Source organism: Odocoileus virginianus, unplaced genomic scaffold, assembly GCF_023699985.2.
Source record: "Odocoileus virginianus isolate 20LAN1187 ecotype Illinois unplaced genomic scaffold, Ovbor_1.2 Unplaced_Contig_30, whole genome shotgun sequence".
In the NCBI taxonomy this organism is placed as follows: domain Eukaryota; kingdom Metazoa; phylum Chordata; class Mammalia; order Artiodactyla; family Cervidae; genus Odocoileus; species Odocoileus virginianus.
Window position 1 is genome coordinate 262,897 of NW_027224347.1, and position 10,632 is coordinate 273,528.

Below are 10,632 nucleotides of genomic sequence, written 5' to 3' on the forward strand. Positions count from 1 at the left end.
GTTGATGGTGAGAAAGAAAACACAAACAGAATTTTGGTAGATAAGTAAATAGACTAAGAGTCAGGTTAGCAAAGAGCTCTAGTGCACAGAAAGAATGTCACAAGTATCAAAATATATATGAGCTGCACACAGAGAATGTTTAATATTGTATTAGAGAAATGAGGGCAGTAGCTGCTCAAGTATACATAAAGGATTATACCAACACATTCTTATAGTCAGTTCCCTTATCCCCTCCCCTCAGTCAGAAAGCTTTGCTTGCTTTCCCCTATCCTACCACCTACCATTCTTTTTCTCGTGTTCTGCTGACCACAGAAAAAGATCTTTGCTTCTAAAAACCAACTTACCTGAAGAGATTTCTAGAAAAGTTTGCATCTTTTTGAACTCCCTTTGCTTAGGTGGGAGGTTTTATGGTTTGGTGGTCACAGCCTCCAGAGTGACACTTTTGTTGAATTGGGAACACTCTAAGGTTGGGAGAGAGAAAAACAATGAAGTTCTGAAATCTGAAATAACTGCTCTTTCAGTGAAATAGAACATCGTCAGACATAAGTAGCCCACATCCTGATCCTGGACCCAGACTTTCAAATTTAGTATTGTTTATTTTCAAACAAAAATTATTATTATTATTTTATCTTCTAAAATTACTGAAAAACTTTTCACAACAGGGTTCTTAGGATTGGTTCTAGGCTCTTAATCCTAACTCCTTGAGATGGCTGGGGCTGATCCAGGCCACATTATGTATAAAGCAATGGCTGCATTAAATTTGGATCTCTCTTCTTAGTATTGTATAGCTACCATTTTGATTCGATATTGGCCAATGCAAGAGACACAGAAGATGGGGCTTCAGTCCCTGGGTCAGGAAGGTCCCCTGGAGGAGGAAATGGCAACCCACTCCAGTATTCTTGCCTGAAAAATCTCATGGACAGAGGAGTCTGGCAGGCTACAGTCTTCAGTTCAGTTCAGTCATGTCCAGCTCTTTGCAACACCATGGACTGCAGCATGCCAGTCTTCCCTGTCCATCACCAACTCCCAGAGCTTGCTCAAACTCATGTCCATTGAGTCAATGATGCCATCCAACCATCTTATCCTCTGTCATCCCCTTCTCCTCCTGGTCTTCAATCTTTCCCAGCATCAGGGTCTTTTCCAATGAGTCAGTTCTTTGCATCAGGTGGCCAAAGTATTGGAGTTTCAGCTTTAGTATCAGTCCTTCCAATGAATATTCAGGACTGATTTCCTTTAGGATGGACTGGTTTGATCTCCTTGCAGTCCAAGGGACTCTCAAGAGTCTTCTCCAACACCATAGTTCAAAAGCATCAATTCTTCAGCACTCAGCTTTCTTTGTGGTCCAGCTCTCACATCCATACATGACTACTGGAAAAACCATAGCTTTGACTAGACAGACCTTTGTTGGCAAAGTAATGTCTCTTTTTAATATGCTGTCTAGGTTGATCGTAGCTTTTCTTCTTTGAATTTCATGGCTGCAGTCGCCATCTGCAGTGATTTTGGAACCCAGGAAAATAAAGTCTGTCATGGGCTACAGTCTATGAGTTTGCAAAGAGTCAGACATGACTGAGAGACTGAGCACACATGCATGCACCTGGAGATAGCATCAGGTCACACAGGTCAGAATCCATTCCTACAGGATTTTCCCCTGCCCTACTTCCAATACCAGTCACAAGCCCAGTTATCATCCATGCTTCTGACAGACCAGCACACAGACCAGATTGTAGGTTGACTGTAAGCTCTAAACTCACTCCTTTGACCTCAGTGGCAAGTTGCAAGTTAAAGTTGTTACTTGCACGTTTGACTGACTGGTTGTAAACCAGAGATTGCCATGCCTTCCTCCTTGTGTGCTTGTGTGCTGAGTCACTCCAGTTGTGTGCAGCTCTTGGCACCCTCACAAGCTGTGGCCTGCCAAGCTCCTCTGTCCATGGAATTTTTCAAGCAAGAATACTGGGATGGATTGCCATGACCTCCTCCTTGGGTTCAATTAATTTGCTAGAGCAGCTTACAGAATTCAGAGAAAAATTTTACTTAAGAGAACACTGCTTTAGTTCCTATTTCTAGCACAGAGTTCCTAAAACCCTTGGAATTTAATGCCCTCTTTAGGCATACTACTCTCCTCAAATTTCCACATCTTCACAAACCCAGAAGTTCTCCAAATCCCATCATTTGTGTTTTTATGGGCGCTTTATTACACAGGTTATGTTTGATTAAATCATTGACCTCTGGGGATTGAACTCAATCTCTAGCTCGTCTGCCCTCCCAGAGGGTGAAGATGGAAAGTTACAATCCTCTTAATTTCAGGATCGTCTCTGCCAACAAACATCTCCCCTACCCACACCCCCATTTTAGGTGAGGGCCTAAAAGTCACTCTATTAACATAAAAAAGACACTTTTGTGGCTCTTATCATTTAGGAAATTCCAAGAGTTTTAAGTGCTCTGTGCCAGAAACAAGGACTGAAGCTGAATACTTCTTATTATAAATCATGATATCACAATCCATGCACAAATTGCCTTATCCTCACAATCTCAATTAACTTCTATTGAGATATAATTGACCTAAAACATTGTGTTGGTTTAAGGTGTAGAACTTTATTTAATACACTTATATGCTGTAATATTATTACATTAGTGTTGGTAAGACTCTGTCACATCATACAATTATCTCTTTTTTGTGGTGAGAATATTTAAAAACTAATCTGTTAGAGATTTTAAAGTCTGTATGCATGCATTCTAAGTTGCTTTAGTAGTATTTGACTGTGCAAACCTATGAACTGTAGCCTTCCAAGCTTCTCTGTCCCTGGGCATTCTCCAGGCAAGAACCTGTGGGGTGGGCTGCCATGCCCTCCTCCAGGAGATCCTCCCAACCCAGAGATTGAACCCACTTCTCTTATGTCTCCTGTATTGGCAGGTGGGTTTTTTACCACTACCACCACCTGGGAAGCCCATTTTAAAGTACATAATACAGTATTATTATAATACAGTAGTCACTGTACAGTGCATTAGATCCCCAGAATTTATTCATCTAACTACAGGTTTGTAACTTTGACCAACATCTCCTCAGTTCTCCCATCCTTAGTCCCTGATAACCACTGTTCTGCTTTCTATGAATCCAGCTCTTTTAGATTCCCCCATAGAAGTGATATCATATTGTATTTGTCTTTCTCTGTCTGACTTATCTCTCACTTAATGTCCTGACGGTGCATCCATGTTGTCAAAAATTATAGGATTTTCTCCTTTATTTTGGCTGAATAATATTTCATTGTGTATATACACTACATCTTCTTTATCCATGCTCAGTTGGCCAACAGGGTTTTGTGGTTTTGTTTTTTTTTTTTCATATCTCAACTCTTGTGAATATTGCTGCAAGAAACATGGGAAAGCAGCTATCTTTTTCAGTATCATGTTTTAATTTATTTTGGATATATACACCAACAAGATTCAAATGAAAGAATGGTCAACAGTTTCATATGTTGATGAGAGTTGTGTTATGATGAGGGCAGGGGCATTTGGTGACAAGGTCATTTATCAACTTGACTAAGGCTGTTTCAGCTTTAGCAGGATGTTGGGTAGGATAACAGATTACAGAGAATAGGGATGAGCTGAGAAAAATCAGATTATAAGCTTTATTGTGCTGGTACAATCATTTTCACATGTATTTAGATAATTCCAGATGATCTACAATCCTCAAAGGGTGATATTATTCATTCACTTGTTTTCCAGTTCTATAACCAGACATTTGTACACTTTCCCACTTGTAAGTTCTAAGATTTCAACTCTCACTTAGGAATTTCCGCCTGTTTCACAGTGTTATAAGGTTCTGAACTAAATATCTAGTATGGGGACTTTCTGCTCTTCTCTTTGACTTCACTGGGGCTCAGTTCCTTTTAGCAGTAATACCTCAATCTGCCAACACAATTGGATAGCCACCATAAAGTTAGGACTCTGTCCCTCTGAGTTGAAGTATCAAAATACAGCTAGATCTCTGTCTTCCTTCTTTTTCTTAATGCTTTCTGGGTTCCAACAACTGACTTAGGTAGTGCTCTGGCTGCAAATATTCTCACAGCTCTCCTCATTAGTTCCCTTTATGCTTAGCAAAAGATTTTTCTTCCAAATAATTACCTCGTCTTCCCCTCTTTCTTCTAGGTTTTTGTTAGTGTGTTTATTTTGTGAAATACAAAAGTGGGGAGACAGTATGCATTCAGGTGTATTCAGGTAAAACTCAGAGGAGTTTGAAGGAGAGAACAAGTGTATTCCTCAGAAGAATCTGGAAAATGTTGTTTAGAAAAATAGTTTGAGAGGAAAAAGGGGACCATTTATAAATTATGTTCATCACTCTAATTCCTAGTTGTAATGAAAAGTCATCATAGCAAATAGTTGAGGCTAGACTCTGCACATAGAATTAAATGCTTCAGTGGAAGATGTAGAAGCCATACAAACAAAGGCTCGGATTCTAATCATAACTGTTCTACAGTTTGCTCAATTGCATTTCTAAACCACGTAAGGGCAAAATCAAGGGCCAAGCTGATTCAGCTTTCTGTGAGAGGTCTCTTCCTGGCTTACAGATATCTGCCTCCTTGCTGTCCACATATGGCCATTCCTCTTCTTGAAAGTGAAAGTCCTCAGCCATTTCTGACTCTTTGTGACCCCATGGACAATGCAGTCCATAGAATTGTCCAGACCAGAATACCAGAGTAGGTAGCCATTCCCTTCTCAGGGGATCTTCCCAACCTGGGAATCGAACCAGGTCTCCCGCATTGCAGGCAGATTCTTTACCAGCTGAACCACCAGGGAAGCCCAAGAATACTGGAGTGGGTAGCCTATCCCTTCTCCAGCAGATCTTTCCAACCCAGGGATTGAACCTGGGTCTCCTGCATTGCAGGCAAATTCTTTACTATCTGAGCTACCAGGGAAGCTCTTCTTATGAGGCAAACAATCCCATCATGAGAGCCCCACCCTCATGACCTGCTCCAACCCTAATTACCTTCCAAAATTCCCATCTGAAAATACTATCACATTGGGGGTTAGAGTTTCAACACATCAAGTATCTATAAACTTTCAGTCCATAATAGTGCCCTGAACTTGCAGGATATTATATATGATCCTCAGTCTTAACCGCTGCTGGCTGCAGAATTTGAGAAGCCCAGTGCAAAGTGAAGTTCCTGGGGTTGTTAGGAAGTTAGAATAGGAAAAAGGAGTCCAGAATGGCAGGTGGCTAAAAGACAAAGAAGGGAAAAGCCTGTGAAAATAGAACAAAGGAAGGTCCAAGGACTGGAGTGAGAACCTCAGGTAAAACAAACAGCCCTCCTGGGGAGGAGGAAAAGACATCTAATAAGAGGAGCCAAATTGAGGAGGAGGGGCTTCTCTTCTCTTTTGGGTCAGCCTGCCCTCATACCTTGAGAATGTATTTTCCTTTGCTTTCTAAATAAAACTGAGCTGTAACACTGGTCCATCTATTGCTTCAAATTTTTGCTGCCATGCGACAAAACTGAGGAAATTACATACTCCTCTGACAGGGTCCTTGTTGAAAATGCAGGAGGGAAATAAAAAGCTTTGTTTTTCTTTGATAGTGTTGACTAAAAAAAAAAAAAAAAAAAAAAAAAGGCATGTGACCTAAAAGTAGAGAGTTATTTTATTTGGTGGGAATGTTTAGGACTCTGAGCCCAGGAGACAGCATCTCAGTAGCTCAGAAAACTGCTCCAAGGAGGCAGGAGGGGAAGTCAGGCTCTATGCTACTTTGCAACAGAAGGAGCAGGCAGTCTGAACATCAAAGATCGGTATTTAGCATTCTCCGCATGGAAAGATGCAAGCCTCTGGGCTCACTGAATTTATTCCTTTCATATGCGCCTTCAGCTATCTGGAGCCAATCCTGTTTCCCTGTTCACCTTTTGAAGTGGCAGATGGCTTTCTCTTGCATTCCCGCAGCTCCTCCACAGTCATCTTGGGGTGGTAGCAGCAGAATCTGCTGGATCACAGTTTGGGGATCCCTCATTCACATTTGGAGGCCAGAAATTGCTGATGGTGGTGACGTTTCGTATTTATTGATAATGGCAGGAGATATTTTCATTTCATAACAATCTCTCTCTTTCAAGCATTTATGGTGTTCTTTTTTATCTTCTGTTGTTCTTTCTTTGGGGTGTGAGGATAACTGTCGGATAAGAGAAAACTTGCACACGAACACAGGGCCCCTGTCTTATGAAGTGGAGTACTGGTTACCAGTGTGGATAACTTCAGAATTTGAAGCAGGCCAAGGGCAAGAGAGAGCAGCAGCAGCCTCTGGGCCAGGGTAGGGTAACAAGTGGCAAAATATCATTCTTGGAAGATAGGAGGAGCACAGCAGGTATGAAGGTATATGAATGAGTCTGATGCAATGGGTATAGCAGGCATGAAGGTATATGTCTGATTTCAAACCCTATCATCTGCCTCATTTTCACATAAGATTTCAATTCCAGAATATAAATTCAAAGATCGCTGTTGTTCAGTCCCTCAGTCAGTGTCCAACTTTTTCGGATCCCATGGCCCATGATCTGCAGCACTCTAGGTCTCCCTGCCCTTCACTATGTCCTGGGGAGCTTGCTCAAACTCATGTCCATTGAGTCAGTGATGCCATCCAACCATCTCATCCTCTGTCACCCCCCTTTCCTCCTGCTCTCAATCTTTCCCAGCATCAGAGTCTTTTCCAGTGAGTCGACTCTTTGCATTCAGTGGCCAAAGTATGGGAGATTTAGCTTCAGCATCAGTCCTTCCAATGAATTTTCAGGATTGATTTCCTTTAGGATTGACTGGTTTGAACTCTACTGTCCAAGGGACTCTCAAGAGTCTTCTCCAGCACCAGAGTTCTAAGGCATCAATTTTTCGGCTCTCAGTCTTCTTTATGGTTCAACTCTCACATCTGTACATCACTACTGGAAAAACCACAGCTTTGACTATATGGACTTTTGTTGGCAAAGTGATGTCTCTGCTTTTTAATATGCTGTCTAGGTTTGCCATAGCTTTTCTTCCAAGGAGTTTATTTTCTATTAACTTCATGGTAGCAGTCACTGTCTACAGTGATTTTGGAGCCCTAGAAAATAAAGTCTGTCACTATTTCCAAATTCAAAGACAAAAGTGTTTAAAAAACCCAAGCACAGCAAATTATTAACCCCCACACATTGGACCCTCTTTTAAAACAAGATCTTGAGTACTGTGGGTATTGGTCAAATACCCACAAAAAGTTTATTGGCATTACCTAGCCTCTGCAAGTCCAATTATTGTGATTGCAAGTCCAATTATTGTGATATATTGGTTAGTTGCTATTTCTGGGAAAAAATAAGGCAAGAGAACTGTGTAAGTCAATAAAAGCACTAATAAAGTTTTTATTTTTTATACAATAATTAGACTTAGTTGAAACATCTAAAACACATTATGAACATCTGCTTAAAATTATTGATACATTTGAAAAATTCATTAAAATTTTATTAATTCTGCCTACTGAATATAACTCAAAATTTGATTGCAGGGTTAAAGTCAATAAGACCAAGAGTCTCAGGTGGTGCTAGTTTTAAAGAAGCTGCCTGCCAAGTCAGGAGATGCAAGAGAGTCAGGTTCAGTCCCTGGGTCAGGAAGATCCCCTGCAGAAGGAAACGGCAACCCACTCCAGTATTCTTGCCTGGAGAATTCCTTGGACAGAGGAGCCTGGAGGGATTCAGTCCAAGGAATCGCAAAGAGTCGGACACGACTAAAACGACTTAGCAAGCAAAGTCAATAAAAAGAATTTGAGTAAATTATTAGGTTTGAGATTAATTATAAATGAGAAGTGAGTTGCTATAGTAAAACATAAAGAACAATTGAAAAAGAAGTAAAATAAAATGAAGAGGTTAAACAATAGATCCAATATCACTTTTGATTGGTAAACATATAAATAGATAAATAGTAGAACAGAAGTGTTTTGATGTGAGTCATTGTTTTTGAACACAAAATCATACTGTCTCCTTAAATGAAGATCTGAGATGGTAAGAGAATGAGCTGCATTTATTATTGTATGATGTAAGATGGAGCAGGATAATGAAAGGTTAATGGGATTCACAAGGTAAGCAAGAAACCTCACTTTTTTCTGTCTTCTTTTTCTTAGTAATCATGGCTTTCTAACCATGACTCAGGGCCAGATTAGAAACTAGAATCCTCAGAGACCTTATGTCCTTTACAAAACTGGCTCTGGGAGATTTTCTCATGAAAATCTCCTCATAAAGACTGAGCAGACTGAGACAAAACAGACAGGATTTGATCCTGGTGTTTAGTCTGGTAGGTTTGTTTGTTTTAACTTTTTGTTTTATATTGAAGTATAGCTGATTAACAATGTTGTGATAGTTTTAGTTAGTGAGTCTTCTCTGCCCCCCAACTCAGACTGCATCTATAGGACGCAGTGATGGGTGAAAGGAAAGAAGAATGGAAAAGAAAGAAAAAGAGATATGGGATAAGTTTTAAGGAAGGGAGACAAATGATAGAGTTTAGGGAAAGAATATAATCACATTTAGGAAGGACCATATAATCCTAGGCATCTATTTCGATTTCAGCCTAAATCTATTCAACGTACATTTCAGGAAAAAAAAAAAAAAGTCTGCCTGATAACTAAAGACAGATGGATAGCAAGTATCTTTGGAATACAGATCAAAATCTTTTGAAAGAATTATGTGTTCTAAATAGAGATTAATTTTAAGGGTTTATTTACACTTCTTATTTCTATTTTCTACATGAAGAAATTGAGGTACAGAGATGTTAAAGTTCTTGTGCAGACCCACACAGCTAATAAGAAATAATTTTTACTTTCTCTCAACTCCAGAGTCAATACATCATGAAGCTGGCTTTTAACACAATTAGTCTGAATGTAGAGCTCATGCTCTTATGCACTGGAAAGGACTGTGCTATAAACATTATCGATGGTTTAAACCATCCCAGTTAGGATGGAGACAAAGGTGTTATATTTAATGACATTTTTAGAAATAGAATCAAGTGTTAATCTTTTTTCCATAGGTGAAGAAGGGAAAAGAGCGATGCTCATATTTCTGGATTGGCCAAATCACTGAATAGTAATACCATTTACTGAGACTGATAACAGCACAATTATGATGAAGTTAGAGTTGGAGTTCTGTAGAAGCAGGGTTGGGGATTCAAATTTAGAAATATTTTATTTGTAATATTTTTGCATATGAAAATGTGAAGGTAGTTACTCAAGAATTTGGTTATATGAATCTGAATTTGTCACAGTCCTGAGGACTAGTGACATTTATTTAGTAATCTTTATTATAAAGAAAGTTTTTAAAGCAATGGATGTGGATAAGATTATTTAGAAATATTAAATGAGAAAGAGCAGGAGTAAAAGCTGATGGTTAAGAATCACCAGTATTTACTAATCAGAAGAACAGATGTCTTTAAAGGAAAATATGAAATTGAAAATAGAAATAAAATATGAAATGTTCAATATCAGAGGACTTATATTTCTAGAGCTTACAAAAATACATTTATAGAATTGCCTCACACAATGATGACAATTACAGGGAAGCATTTGATCTTGTTACTGAGAGGTGCTATGTATGTATGACTAAGGATGTCTTATAATTTTGAGACACTCTATTCCATTTTATTTTAATACCCCATGGTCTGTCCTTGGAATTCTCCATGCAGGAATACTGTACTGGTTGCCATTCCTTTCTCCAGAGATCTTCCTGACCCAGGGATCAAACCTGGGTCTCCTGAATTGCAGGCAGATTCTTTACCATCTGAGTTACCAGGGAAGTCCTTTAAGAGTAGATTACATGATTGAATTCACATATTGATGTAGAACTTGTTTCCCTGTTTGTGGAATAGCTTTATTAATTTTTAGAAATTTATTTCCTTTGAATATCCTTGTTTTTCAGTACTGCATCAGATTATATACAGTTGATATTTGAATTTTGTGAGTCTAATTGTTTTTTTTCAATGATAAATACTATAGTACTACATGATCCAAGGTTAGTTAAATCAGAGAATGTGAAATTGCAGAAATGGAAAGGTAAAAATAAAGTTACATGTTATTTTTTATTGCAAGGATAGTTGGTGCCACAGCCCTCAAATTGTTCAAGGATCAACTGCATAACATTTTATTCATGATTGCACAAACCTCAAATTTGAAATGTTTCAGAAAAGTTTCCAACACAGAACACATCCAATAATGTGTAGTTAATGAATAATACATACATGCATGAAACTATTAACATGATTAGAGAGCAAATTATATCTATCCTAGGATATATTTATGACCATTAATCATTTTAATATTGATTTCTTACTTTATGCAATAGGCTGTACTAAGTGATGTCAGGAATACAAAAATAAATGACATATATTCTTTCAGCATTAAAGAATTCATATTTTGAAAGTATTTTATTGAACTTTCATATCCATAAACAAGGAACACATCATAAAATCATGGCTCAATTTTTTACAAAATGATTACATTTGTATAACCAGTATATAAGTAAATAAACAGACATTATCAACACCCTGGGAGTCCCACTCATGCTGACTACCAGTATTCCACAAAGTAACAGTTATCCTAACTTCTTAGACTCTAGAATAGTTTTTACTATTTTAAACTTTTATATAAATAGCCAATTT